This window comes from Neoarius graeffei, chromosome 20 (assembly GCF_027579695.1).
Source record: "Neoarius graeffei isolate fNeoGra1 chromosome 20, fNeoGra1.pri, whole genome shotgun sequence".
NCBI classification, from domain to species: domain Eukaryota; kingdom Metazoa; phylum Chordata; class Actinopteri; order Siluriformes; family Ariidae; genus Neoarius; species Neoarius graeffei.
In genome coordinates, this window is record NC_083588.1 from 23896857 (window position 1) to 23911663 (window position 14807).

Below are 14807 nucleotides of genomic sequence, written 5' to 3' on the forward strand. Positions count from 1 at the left end.
AGGAGCGTCTGCAATGTATGGAGGATGTGTCTAATGTCTGACTTCCTCATATACTGCCAAACTTCACTATATTTGGACATTTTATACACACACACACGCATGCAGAGGATATTAAACATTTGAGTATGCAATATGCAGCACACACTTTGATTTATTTCTGAGTAGTTTAATGTAAGAAAGCTCGTAACCGGGTTTTCATTCTGTGCTCGATTAGCCTCACTTTGTGCGATCATCTCAGTTGTGCTGGAAGATCACTGACCTGATCACAAGTCCTGCGTTTTATGCAGATTTATATCATTTTGATGATCTTCCCTTCTATTTGGATTTGCATTATGTATGAAGCCTGCATTGTCCGATTTGTTTATCTTCTCTAATCGTCTGTAAATGCCTCTGGGCTGACAGGAGATCAGAAAGTGGGCTGCAGACCTGATTTTAATCTGTAGGCTATGCATTTTGCATAAACACGCTTAACATGCTGTCACATGCAAGAGTTACATCATAAACTGGGATTTAATAGGTAATAATGTGGGAAGTAGTATTTATGTGTCAAATGTCATATGTAAATGTGATAATATAATATATCTCTTACTGTTTTAACAGTTTAGTTTAACTACTTGTTTAGAAACCCCTGTCTGCCAGGTTTGGCTTCTAAATGAACTAGAAAGGCACACAGTAGAGTGCATACCTGCGCCAAGCCGCATTATCAAGTCGCACTTAAAATCAAATCACTTGAACCTAGGATAATGCCAAAGCTGTATACCAAATTTCATCAAAATCTGTTCACTACTTTTTGAGTTACGTGGGGAACAGTTAAAAAAAAAACAACAACAACAAAACACCTGTATCCGCATACATATCTGGATCCTAGAGCCACATACATATCCGTATTTGCATCAGAATCCGATCAATTGTTCCTTGGCCCATGGCCAACCTTTCTTCCAAATTTCATCAAAATCCGTTCACTACTTTTCGAGTTGCATTGGGAAAAGTAAAAAAAAAAAATCCTGTCTCCGTATACATATCTGGATCCATGTACATATCCAGATTTGCATCAAAATCCGATCAATTGTTCCTTGGCCCATGTCTAACCTTTCTTCCAAATTTTATCTAAATCCGTTCACTACTTTTTGAGTTACGTTGGGAACAGACAAAAAAAACCTGTATCCACATACATATCTGGATCCTAGAGTCACGTACATATCCAGATTTGCATCAAAATATGATCAATTGTTCCTTTGGCCCATGGCCAACCTTTCTTCCAAATTTCATCAAAATCCGTTCACTAGTTTTTGAGTTACACTGGGGGGGAAAAAAATCCTGTCTCCGTATACACATCTGGATCCTGGATCCATGTAAGAAAGAAAGCACAACTTTATTCATCACACACTTGTGAAATTCCTCTCTGCATTTAACCCATCTGAAACATTGAACACACACACGTGAGCAATGAGCACACATACATACCCAGAGCAGTGGGCAGCCATGCTAACAGCACCCAGGGAACAGTTGGGAGTTAGGTGCCTCGCTCAAGGGTACCTCAGCCCAAGGCCATCCCATATTAACCTAACCGCATGTCTTTGAACTGTGGGGGAAACCGGAGCACCCGGAGGAAACCCACGCAGACACGGGGAGAACATGTAAACTCAGCACAGAAAGGCCCCTGCCGGCCGCTGGGCTCGAACCCAGAACCTTCTTGTTGTGAGGCGACCATGCTAACCACTTACAGTACACCACCGTGCCGCCCAAATCCAGATATATGTACATATCCGGATTTGCATCAAAACCTGATCAATTGTTCCTTGGCCCATGGCCAACCTGTCTTCCAAATTTTATCTAAATCTGTTAACTACTTTTTGAGTTACATTGGGAAAATGCCAAAAAAAAAAAATCCTGTCTTCACATACATAGCTGGATCCTGGATCCATGTACATATTTCGATTTGCATCAAAATCTAATCAGTTGTTCCATGGCCCACCTTTCCTCCAAATTTCATCAAAATCATCAAAAATTTCATCACTAGTTTTTGAGTTATATTGGGAACAGACAAACAAACAAATGGATGTGAAAATATAACTTCCTCCAACACAGTTTCGTGGGAATGAATTAAAAAAAAAACTCCAAATGATATTTTTAAGACCCAGTACAGTTCCACTGAAAGACTCCCCACCCACCTCTGCATTTCTAACCTAACCTCCTTATGGGGAAAACAACTTTAGTGCAAAATTTGGGAAAAAACAAACAAACCAATGAGTTATTCCTTTGTTTATCATCATTCACACCACTCTCTGTTTCGGCTCCTGAGGTCAAAGTCACTCGTGGCATTTCTAAGCTTCATCCTCGTCTCTTCACTCCAGTGATATCTGCTGGCTTTTACATCAGTGGGGAAATAATTGCAGAGGAATTCAGTTAGTTCTGCTCTGTTTACTTAATTATTTATTAATCCATTTTTATTAGGTCATTTAACCATTTTTAAACTTTGTCCACTGTTGTGTGTCCAGTGTGCGTTGAGTGTATTTAGATGGTGTATTTAATCAGATAACATGCAGTATCTGGTTACAGTGTCCATTTCATTATTAACTATACAAAAAATGATGAATGAAACCAAAATTAAAAAAAAACCATTGTTTTGGGAAAATATATTTATGCCATTTGAAAGTACAGGCGGCATGGTGGTGTGGTGGTTAGCACTGTCACCTCACAGCAAGAAGGTCCTGGGTTCGAGCCCAGGCGAGGGCCTTTCTGTGTGGAGTTTGCATGTTCTCCCCGTGTCTGCGTGGATTTGCTCTGGTTTTCCCCACAGTCCAAAGACATGCAGGTTAGGTTAATGGGTGGCTCTAAATTGACCATAGGTGTGTGTGTGAATGATTGTTTGTCTCTGTGTCAGCCCTGCGATAACCTGGCGACTTGTCCAGGGTGTACCCCGCCTCTCGCCCATAGTCAGGTGGGATGGGCTCCAGCTTGCCTGCGACCCTGTAGAACAGGATAAGCGGCTACAGATAATGGATGGATGGATCTTAAAGTAGAAATGTCAAGGTATATTATTGGCAGAAAAACTAAATTTTGTTGAAAATCTGATTTTTCTTTTTTTTTGGCTATTTTCCAGAATTCGGTGACAGTGGCACGTTTTCTCAGACCACACATACATTTTCTGATTCTGTTCTGACAGAGATAAATGACATGACAACAAAGCTTTTAAAGTTGCCAGATGAAGCCATTTTTCTTTAATGGTCAAATTTACATGTACATCAATTTGACAGTTCCCTCGAGTGAAGGAATATATTTTACACATTGAAACAAGTCACAGCATTTCTTATGACTGTTCTATTGTGAGTCTGTCATCTTGGATTGAATTTAATTGAATGGACTATTTGAGTTGAACAAATGTCATGTAGAGTGGTGGTGTGCTTTAGGACAAGTTGCTCAAAATCTGTGCCATGACAGTCTAAATTATATGTTCACTACAAAATACATTGTGCGTCTGAAAATGTATCACATGTGATCTGATATCAGCCCAGAATATCTGGAAGTATTTCAGGGTCCTGATGTTGGTAACAGATTAGTAGATCCGTACTCTGAACGAGCTTTGTCCATTTGTCTTTATTGGTCATAAACAGTTGCATTCAGTCAAGTCAAGTTTATTTGTATAGCACTTTTAACAGAAAACATTGTCGCAAAGCAGCTTTACAGAATTTGAACGACTTAAAACATGAGCTAATTTTATCCCTAATCTGTCCCCAATGAGCAAGCCTGTAGCGACGGTGGCAAGGAAAAACTCCCTCAGACGACATGAGGAAGAAACCTCGAGAGAAACCAGACTCAAAAGGGAACCCATCCTCATTTGGGCAACAACAGAGAGCATGACTATAATATTAACAGTTTTAACATGAAGTCAGTTTCATTGATGTTATAAACTCTTCATTGATGGAAACTTGAGTGCAAAACTGTTCATGACAACTGCAGTCCTAAAGTTAGCAAGTCAACTGTAGTCCTCAGCCATAAAAGCATGACTGTAAGAGTCCAGAGCGTCCTTCAGGTGTAACTTTCAACTGTCCTCATGGGGCCGTCCTCTACAGGAGCGATGCAATGAGACTCCAACCAGACACAGGGCACCAGGATGGATCAAGCAGGTCCGAGGAGCAGAAGAGGTCAGCATCTTGATCCCAGGACCAACATGTAACTCAGAGGGACAGATTTTTGGGGGGGGGGGGAGAGGGAGAGAAAACACAGGTTGTTAGGTATGCCCAATGTCACCTGAATAAGTTGGAACAGTATACATATTGCACTGAGTACAAGCAGGGACTCTGGCAACTAACTATGACAGCATAACTAAAAGGGGAGAGCCAGAAGGTAACACAGGCATGAGGGAGCCCCAGGACATAAAGCAGCCAGCCACTACACCGTCAACAAACTCGAGTGAGCAAGCGAGTGGGGACTGACATCATCCATACATCCCAGTTTACCAAAATGCTCTGTCTGAGGACCCTCCAGATCTACACCTTTACCTCATAAACACTATTAACAAAAGGCTTGACTAAACAGATAGGTTTTCAGCCTAGACTTAAACACTGAGACTGTTTCTGATTCCCAAACATTACTTGGAAGGCTGTTCCATAACTGTGGGGCTTTGTAAGAAAAGGCTCTGTCCCCTGATGTAGCCTTCACTATACGAGGTACCAGCAGATAGCCTGCACCTTTTGATCTAAGTAGACATGGTGGGTCACAGAGGACCAGAAGTTCACTCAGGTACAGTGGCATGAGACCATTCAGTGCTTTAAAGGTCAATAGTAGTATTTTATAATCAATATGAAATTTGATTGGGAGCCAATGCAGTGTGGATAAGACAGGGGTGATGCGGTCATATTTTCTAGCTCTAGTAAGGACTCTTGCTGCTGCATTTTGAAGTAACTGGAGCTTGTTTATGCACTTATTGGAACATCCAGACAGTAAGGCATTACAATAATCCAACCTGGAGGTAACGAAAGCATGAACTAGTTTTTCTGCGTCATGTAGTGACATTAAATTTCTTATCTTAGCAATATTTCTGAGATGAAAGAAAGCTATCCGGGTAATGTTATCAATGTGAGTTTTGAATGAAAGACTGGGGTCAATAATCACTCTGAGGTCTTTTACTGCTGCATGTGAAGAAACAGAAAGGCCATCAGAAAACTTACTTCTAGCTGCATGTGGTCCTAGTACAAGTACTTCAGTCTTGTCAGAGTTAAGCAGAAGGAAGTTAATAAGCATCCAGTGTCTAATGTCCTTCACACATTCTTCAATTCTATTAAGCTGGTGTCTCTCATCAGGTTTTGCAGAAACATACAACTGTGTGTCATCAGCATAACAGTGGAAACTAATACAATGTTTACGAATAATATCACCCAGAGGTAACGTATATAAAGAAAAAAGCAGTGGACCCAAGACAGAACCTTGTGGAACACCAAACTTTACCTCAGTACATCTAGAAATATCACCATTTATATCAACATACTGATAGCGATCAGTTAAATAAGAGCTGAGCCAGGAGAGGGCCGTTCCCTTAACTCCCACAACATTTTCTAGTCTATCCAGAAGAATGGAATGATCAATGGTATCAAATGCTGCACTGAGGTCAAGCAACACAAGCAGCGAGACACAGCCCTGATCAGATGCCAACAGTTGGTCGTTTACTACTTTAACCAGTGCTGTCTCTGTGCTATGATGAGGTCTAAATCCTGACTGATACATTTCATGGATGTTATTCCTATGTAAATATGAGCATAACTGCTGTGCCACAGCTTTTTCAAGGATCTTGGAGATAAAGGGGAGGTTTGATATTGGCCGATAATTGGACAGCTGACAGGGATCAAGGTCAGGTTTTTTAATCAGGGGTTTGATAACTGCTAGTTTAAAGGATTTGGGTACATAGCCGATCGTAAGAGAAGAATTTATTAGTTTTAGAAGCGGTTCAATTACTTCAGGTATTATCTGTTTGAATAGACGTGTAGGTAAGGGATCTAGTATGCAAGTTGAGGCTTTTGATGCTGAGATTAATGAAAGTAATTCAGTTTCTTTTAGGGGAGTAAAACATTCTAATTCATGATCTGATACAGTTATATTGTTAACTACAGGGTCACTTACATTGTCTGACCTTAAATTAGTAGTTTGAATTTTTTGTCGGATATTCTCAGTTTTGTCAAATTCATGAAATCGTTGCTACTATATACTACAGGTGTACATGTGTCTATAGTGGACTTATTCCTGGTTAATTTTGCTACAGTATTAAATAGGAATCTATGATTATTTTTGTTATCTTCTATTAGGGAGGAGAGATACAGTATGTTGATCTCGCAGCACTAAGAGCTTTTCTGTACTTCAGGAAGCTCTCCTTCCACGCTAATTTGAACACTACCAATTTTGTTTGACACCATTTACGTTCCAATTTTCAAGTGGTCTGTTTTAATGTGGCGAGTGTTATCATTATACCAGAGTGCTAATTTTTTTTATCTCTGACCATTTTCCTTTTAAGAGGAGCTACATTATCTAAGGTATGGTGGAATGCTGACTCTAAGCATTCAGTTGCCTGATCAAGTTCTGCAGGGGCTGACAGTGACCCAATCAAAGTTGATAACTCTGGGAGATCATTTATAAAGCACTGTGCAGTAGTTGACATGAATGTACGTTTAATACAGTAGCGTGGTGAGGTGCATATATTATTACTCAGACATAGTTTGAATGAGATGAGATAATGATCTGAGAACTTCAGACTGTGGAAGTATGTTAACCCAAATGTTAGTATTAGATCGAGGGTGTGACCACCGTTATGGGTCGGTCCTATGACATTCTGATTAATCCCTACTGAATCTAAAAGGGACACAAACGCTGTTTTTAAAAGGTCTTCTGGGTTATCGAAGTGAAATATTAAAATCTCCGACAACTAAAGCTTTGTCTAAGGAAATAACCAGATCTGAGATAAAATCTGCAAATTCAGAAAGAAACTCAGAATATGGCCCTGGGGGCCTGTAAATAATAAGTAACGGAATTACTGTAACTGGGTAGACTTATTTTTCGAGGCTACATACATTATGAAGAACTTCAAATGTATTAAATTTATAACCAGGTTTTTGTGTTACACCTAGATAATCATTATAAATAACCGCGACGCCTCCTCTTCTGCCAGTTAGACTAGGCTGGTGTATATAACTGTATCCAGGAGGACCCACTTCATTTAATGCTATATATTCATTTGGCTTAATCCACGTTTCAGTTAAACAAAGTACATTAAACTTCTGATCAGTAATGAGTTCATTAACCATTAGCGCTTTAGATGTAAGAGATCTAATATTTAATAGCCCCACGTTTAGATCAAAGGTGCTGGCAGCAGCTGTACAGTCAGTATGATCTAATTTTATATTGATTAGGTTACTGGAACAAACTCTCTGAATATTTCTACCTTTTTGTTGAGCTTGGGGAACAGACACAGTCTCGATGTAGTGGACCCTGAGTGATGACTCTGTGTAGCTAGCAGACAGTTGGTTTAGCCTGTTCATCTGCTCCCTGGCCTTGGCTCTGGATTGTCAGAAATTAACTAGGCCTGTTCTGAGACTATGACCTATGCTGCAAGAAATGAGAGCAGCACCTTCCCGAGTGGGATGGATACCGTCCCGCCCTAACAGGCCAGCAGTGCCCTCAAAATTAGCCCAATTATCTATAAAGCCCACACTGTTTTCAGAGCACCACCTGGACAGCCAGCAGTTCAGCGACCATAACCCGCTGTAAGCTACATCGCCATGCCGCATTGGGATGGGGCCAGAGCATACTACAGCATCGGACATCGCCTTCGCTAATTTAAACACCTCTACAAAGTTACTCTTATGCCGCTTTTCCACTACAAACGCGGCTGAGCCGTGCCGTGCTGAGTCGAGCTGAGCGGGGCTGTTGGAGTTGCATTTCGACTACAACCGCGCTGAACCGTGCTGGCTGGAAGTGGGTGGACACATTGGGTGGAGTTAGCGAAAGTGGGTGGACGTCACGTGATGTCGTTAAGCAGCGCAAACAGTGACATCAGTGACAGTGGCGGAACAAGTCAGAGCCGGGCCGGGGGCGGGGCAAATGACCGGGCCCTTTATTAAAGCTTATCATAACATCATTTTAGGCTACAAAATGTCCGCAACTGCGGTGTTTACCAATTTCAACACTACCGGGTGCAACTATGTTATTTAGTACATCAAGTCCTTCAAACGAACATGTAACTCAGAAACAAAAAACATTAGGATACTGTACATGGCTCATAATAAAACATCAATAGCCTATACTGCGCACATTATTTGAAGGGCATACGAATGAGCGCTCAGAGGTTGCAACGGTGACAGGAAGAGTCAGAAATAAAAGGAGGGCGGTGCAAACCTCACTGAATGCACTGTGTTTACCAATTTCAACACTACGGGGTGCAACTATGTTATTTTGTACATTAAGTCCTTCAAACGAACATGTAACTCAGAAACAAAAAAACATTAGGCGACATACTGTACATGGCTCATAATAAAACATCAATAGCCTACTGCGCGCATTATTTGAAGGGCATACGACGAGCCTTGCGCTCCGCGAACTCGTCCACGATGCTCTGTATGTCACTGATTCAGTGATCTTTTAAGCAGTAGTCTCACGACCCGAATAGTAAACAATAAACATGGAGGACATGGTGTCGTTAGTGTTGCTGGTCTTGGTGCTGTGGCTTGTTGTCACCGACAATGCGGACAGATACTGGCAAGAGCGTATAGATGAGGCGAGGCGCATAAGGCTTCAGAAATTCTCGTAATTCGTAATTATTCTTCTTCCGGGTTTGCGGTGTTTACAGATCCCAGCGCGCTCGCGGGGCGTGTGTGGGCATATGAGGACACGCCTCCTCACCAATCAGTGCACAGGGGAGTGTCTGCTCACGCCCCCAGCCTCACTCGGCACGGTTTGGCTCGCTTTAGCCCCACTCCAAAACGGTGCGAGTTTTAGGGGCTAAGCAGGGCTGAAACGAGCTGAGTCGTGCTGGTTTTTGGTAGTCGAAACGCGAGCCGTGTCGGGCTGAAGTGAGCTGAAGTGAGCTGAAAAAGGGTAGTGGAAAAGGGCCATTAGTAACCTCAGACTGACAAAGGCGTATATCATTAGCTCCTGCATGGATAACTATCTTTGAGAACCTGTGCTTACCTAGGACCCTAAGATTACCTGCTATGTCCGGCGCCCTGGCTCCCGGTATTCACCTGACTAAAGCTGCTGGTGCCCCTAAAGGCTGAGCTAATTTCACGTGCCGTATGATAGAGTCCCCTATAACCAGAGCTCTTTCAGGTTTCTCAGTGGGTGCATCACTAAGGAGAGCAAACCTGTTTGACACATGACGCGGAGGGGAGTGGTGCTCCCGTGGGCGAGCCTCAGCGGTAGCTTTGGCTCTACGCTTATGCCGCTGAGCCGTCACCCATTTGCCCTGCTGTAAGGGCTCTAATGCCAGAGTTGGGGGATTGCTAACTCCATCTAGGGCATCCAGACTTTCCTCTACAAAAACTACACTATTCCCACGCTCACTGACCTTCTCTAAAGCCTGGACACATTCTTCTAGCACTGTAATCTTCTCTGTCAGAAAGCTAACTAATCTGCACTTATCACAAATAAAGCTATCGCTAGCGATGGAGGAAGAATGGCTAAAACATTCTGCACTCAGCACACTGAACAGGCTGAAGGTGTGCCATGATGAAAAGATTCACGTACCTTAATCAAAGATCTGTTGATATTAAAACAGATCCAATGTGGATGGCCTCCGCTTGTGGTCTTTAGGCAGGAGGAGAAAAAGAAAGCTTCCGGTCTCTGTGTTCTTCTGAAAAAAGAAAAAAAAAGAAAAAAGAAAGTGGAAAGTACAAAAAGGAAAGCGACAGTACAATAAAAATTAAGATGATACTGGAAAATTATTTGTAGAATTTTTTTTAAAAGCGATTAGTAATTAACGCCAACACTCGCGGGAAAAAAGGACTCGTCGCAAACAACTCGGGAACCAGGAAGTGCGTAGCACAGAATGTGCATGCGCAGCCCAATCAAGTCCAATTCAGCTCAGCCACCATGGACTAGTCTCATTACAGAAATGTTTAAATGTCAAAAAGTTTCTTCAAAAAGTTTAATACAATACTGATTGTTCTTACAGTAATCAAACTGATTCTGCAAGCTTCTTATCCCAAGTTATGTGAAACATCACAGTTGCAAAGGACCAAAAAATAAAATTTGCCCATGAATTCATCTCATCTCATTATCTGTAGCCGCTTTATCCTGTTCTACAGGGTCGCAGGCAAGCTGGAGCCTATCCCAGCTGACTATGGGCGAAAGGCAGGGTACACCCTGGACAAGTCACCAGGTCATCACAGGGCTGACACATAGACACAGACAACCATTCACACTCACGGTCAATTTAGAGTCACCAGTTAACCTAACCTGCATGTCTTTGGACTGTGGGGGAAACCGGAGCACCCGGAGGAAACCCACGCGGACACGGGGAGAACATGCAAACTCCGCACAGAAAGGCCCTCGCCGGCCACGGGGCTCGAACCCAGACCGTCTTGCTGTGAGGCGACAGCGCTAACCACTACACCACCGTGCCGCCTGCCCGTGAATTGTATTAGAAAATACGTCAAGTCCGATCTGATAGCAATTCAGCTTTTCAAACCTGTGACTGCACTAAAATCTGTAATCAGAATTTAGAAAAAGTTATGTTGTATGTAGAACACCAAAATTTTGGAGTCTATTAAAGTATGAATTTATTACACATTTATTAAAGTCAGTGCTTCAGCAGGGTTCACTTGTCTAATTTCAGAAAAATACTACTTTATCTTGTGATCTGTGCAATGCACCATGTACCGCAAAGCAGCTGCATGACTTATGTTCTATCTCCCCACATTCTCTCACATCACCCCATTAGAAGGGATGTTATACTCTCTCCATTGTCAGTCGCAGTGGCAATAGGCAATTATGGGTGTCTGTGAGCTCATGTATGCAGAACAGGGCAAACAGTGGTTTCCTCGGTGTCTGATACGCTGCCTAGTGCCGCAGTACGAGCAGCAATTGGAAGACCTGCAGATGGTTAAGTTCATCTGTCTTGGAGGAAGCAAGCGTTGGCATTCACCTTACCCAGTTGATAGCTGTCATATGATGGGCCAGAGCTGGCTGGTCGTAGGGATTTGGCAGGTAACTAAAATGGGGAGTAAAATGGGAAGGAAAAACAGCCAAGTCAACACTGAAAGAAAGGGTACATATTTCAAGCAAAGAGCTCAAAACACTGGTGCAACTGTCAATCATTCCATTTTCAAATTCTGATTGCCTCATATGCTGATGGAAATTCCATCTCTTTTTAGACCGGATTATTTGTGCCACAAACACTATAGGCATAGAACGAGAGGATGCAAGTGCAGATAAATGGTGTTTTAATAAAATTTTGAAAAGGCAAACAAATACAAAACAATGAGCAGAGGCATAGTCAACAAACAGGCATAAACAAGATAATCCAAGAGGCAATGTCAATGAACAGGCACAGGTCATACACGGAAATGGCAAAAAAAATAATGGCTTGGTAATGAACAGCATGAACCAAAACAAAACTTTACAAAGTGTGTCTGAGTGCAGAGTCCTTAAATAATGTGTGTGTGTGTGTGTGTGTGTGTGCGCGCGCACACGTATGTTTGGCGGTGATTGAGAACAGGTGTCCATAATGAGTACTCAGGTGATGGGGAGCAGTTTGAAGCATGATGGGAGTTGTAGTGCGAGGCATGCTGTGCAGTAAATGGGTCAGAGTGGAACTCCCTGGTGAGCATGGGGTCGAGGATGTCCTTGGCAAAGACCCAATATTGCTCTTCCGGGCCATAGCCCTCCCAGTCCCAGTAATATCCAGTCTACAAGGTACTCGAGGCTCCCATTCCTTGTGCGTGAATCTAGGAGGGTGCGAACCATATAAGCTGATTGACCCTCAATCTTGAGGGGCTCTGGGGGAGCGCTGGCTGAGGAATGGGATACAAGTGGTCCCGGAGTGACAGGTTTTAATTGAGAGACCTGGAAGGAGGGCGAGAGGTGATTGACAGGGTAACTCTAGGTGGTAGGTGACGTTGTTGATTTTCTTTAGGATTTTGTAGGGTCTGATATAGTGGAGTCTTAGCTTTCTGCAGCTGACCCAGTTCTGAAGGTCTTTGGTGGCCAGCCACACTCTTTCCCTGGGTTGGTACTTGGGGGTTTCACCCCAATGATGATTGGCATTTTCTTTGTGTCTTTGAGTGGCTTGATCAATATGTTGGTGGGCTGCCTCTCACACTTGCATGCTCCTTTGAAACCATTAATCAACAACTGGGAGATCTGTCGGGGTGTTGTTCCAGGGGAACAAGGTGGGCTGGAAGCTTAACATGCATTGAAAGGGTGTCAGCTGGGTAGCAGAGTCTTGCAGGGAGTTCTGTGCATATTCAGCCCATGAGAGGAAACGCAACCAATCTTCCTGATTGTCTGAGCAGAAGATACAAAGGAATGTGCCAATTTCTTGATTGGCCTGCTCAACTTGGCCATTGGCTTGGGGATTATAGCCTGATGTAAGGCTCACTGTGATGCCCAGGTTATCCATAAAGGCCTTCCAGACTTGGGAGGCGAACTGGACACCCCGGTCATTGACTATGCCCTCCAGAAGTCCAAAATTTCTGAATATGTGGTTAAACAGGAGTTCAGCTGTTTCGAAGGCTGTGGGTAGACTGGGCAGGGGCACAAGGCATAAGAAGCGGGAGAAGCAGTCACAAACCACCACAATGGTACTTTTCTCCTTAGATTCAGGGAGGTTGGTCAGGAAGTCCATTCCGATGTGAGTCCAGGGATGCTGAGGGATGGGTAAAAGCATAAGTTTGCCAACTGGCTTTGACCTGAGAACTTTGGCTCTGGCACATTCAGAGCAGGAGGAGACAAACCAATGGTGAGCATATGAGGCCACCAATACTTCATCTTTAGGAGCTGGCAACCCCGGGGTGGCCGGTGGCAGGAGAGGTATGAGCCCATATGATGAGATGAGCCCTGAGATGTAGTGGGACATATATGAGGCTAGTGGGACATCCTGGAGGAGTGTGGTATGGAAGTGTGCGGGCCAGTTCTTGGTCGAATTCCCAGATTATGGTATTGAATCATGAAGGAGGCAGAATGGGTTCAAGTTCGTGGGTTCCATGTTGACATGATGGGGAGTTGGCCTTGGTATTCTGGGAGCCAGGACGATAGGACAAGGTGAAGTGGAAGCATGTAAAGAAAAGAGCTCACAGGCTTGTCTTGGGTTCAGCCTCTTAGCAGTACTCAGGTATTCCAGATTTATACGGTCAGTAAATAGGATAAAAGGGTGCTTTGTGCCTTTTAACCAGTGCCTTCATTCTTCCAAGGCCAGCCTGACAGTCAGGAGTCCTCTGTTACTGACATTGTAATTTTGTTTGGCTGGAGACAGCTTCCTTAAAAAGAAAGCCACTGAATGCAGTTTAGCTTTGTCCAAAACATTGCAACAGTACAACTCTGACTCCTGTGTCTGAGGTGTCCTGTCACAGTCCGGTCCAGTCCATCCATGCCTTAGATTGTGGGACTTCCAGGCCAGATCCAGGACAGGAATTCAGTCCTGCCTTGCTGAAGGCCATTTCCTGAAGCGGCACTCCCACACCTGCTACCACTCCTCTCCCATCAGCCAGCGCTTTTGAAGAACTGTTTGGAGCTACTCCATTTGCCACACTGTCTCTTGTAGACTTTCCTCGCCTCGCTACAGCTCATTGGCATTGTGTCTTCTTGATTCTCCCCTGCCTGAATTTCTCCTTGTTTTTTGTCAAGTTTTTCTGTCCAGTTTTTTGTCCGTTTTTTGCCTGCCTGTTCTTTTGAATTGTGTCTTTTGCTACCTCTGCCTGGATTTCCCTTGTTCCTGTGTTTATCAGTTTTTGTGAATATTTTTCTGTCCTGTTTTTTGTCCCAGATCGTGTCTACCTGCTCCTCTGTGTTTTTGACCTCCTAGCCTGTTTTTTGACTACCGATTTTGCCTGAGCCCTACTGTACCTTTGCCTTTCTGCCATCTACTTCATTAAAGAAGTTGTCTCTTTACACTGCCTGTTTTCTGAGTCTGCTCTTGGGTCCTCAGCTCGCCATTCCTGACAGTGTCCACCTTCACCATGAAGTGTTGTTCAGGGTCTGGGTGCTAAAGGATGGGTGCTGAAGTGAACTTGTTCTTGAGAGCCTTGAAAGCCACCTCAACCGATGGGTTCCAGGCCAGTTTCTTGGCCCCCTTTATGAGGAGGGACATCAGGGGCATGGTAATGCCACTGAACCCTTATAAGAAGTCTCAATAAAAGTTTGCAAATTGTTGCAGGTCCTTGACAGTCTGTGGAATGGACCAAGAAATTACAGCGGTGACCTTGGAGGGATCCATAGTGTCTCCCTCGTGGCTAATGATGTACCCCAGGACGGAAATGGTGGAGACACGAAACTCTCATTTCTCTCCCTTGACATATAGCTGGTTCTCGAGCAGGCGTGACAGGACACCTCTGACGTGCTCCTCCATTGAGGGGGAGTAGATCAGGGTGTCGTAGATGTAAACAATTATGAATTTCCCCAACAAGTGCTAGGGCACATCATTAATCAAGCACTGGAAGACAGAGGGGGTGCCAGAGAACCCATATGGCATGGCCGTATACTCATAGTGACTACTGGTATTGATAAAGGTGGTTTTCCACTTGTCCCCTGAACAGGCGCATGTAAGATTGTAGATGCTCCTGAGATCCACTTTTGAGAAGATCTTGGCTGAGTGTAGCTGTTCCAAG

The 14807-nt window shown here is 43.6% G+C and overlaps 1 protein-coding gene across 2 annotated transcripts in view; it reads left to right on the forward strand.

The window, feature by feature from the left end:
- Nucleotides 1-14807, forward strand: part of coro7 (coronin 7) — a 359304-nt gene that overhangs the window by 374 nt on the left and 344123 nt on the right. The gene's annotated exons all lie outside the window — the stretch shown is intronic.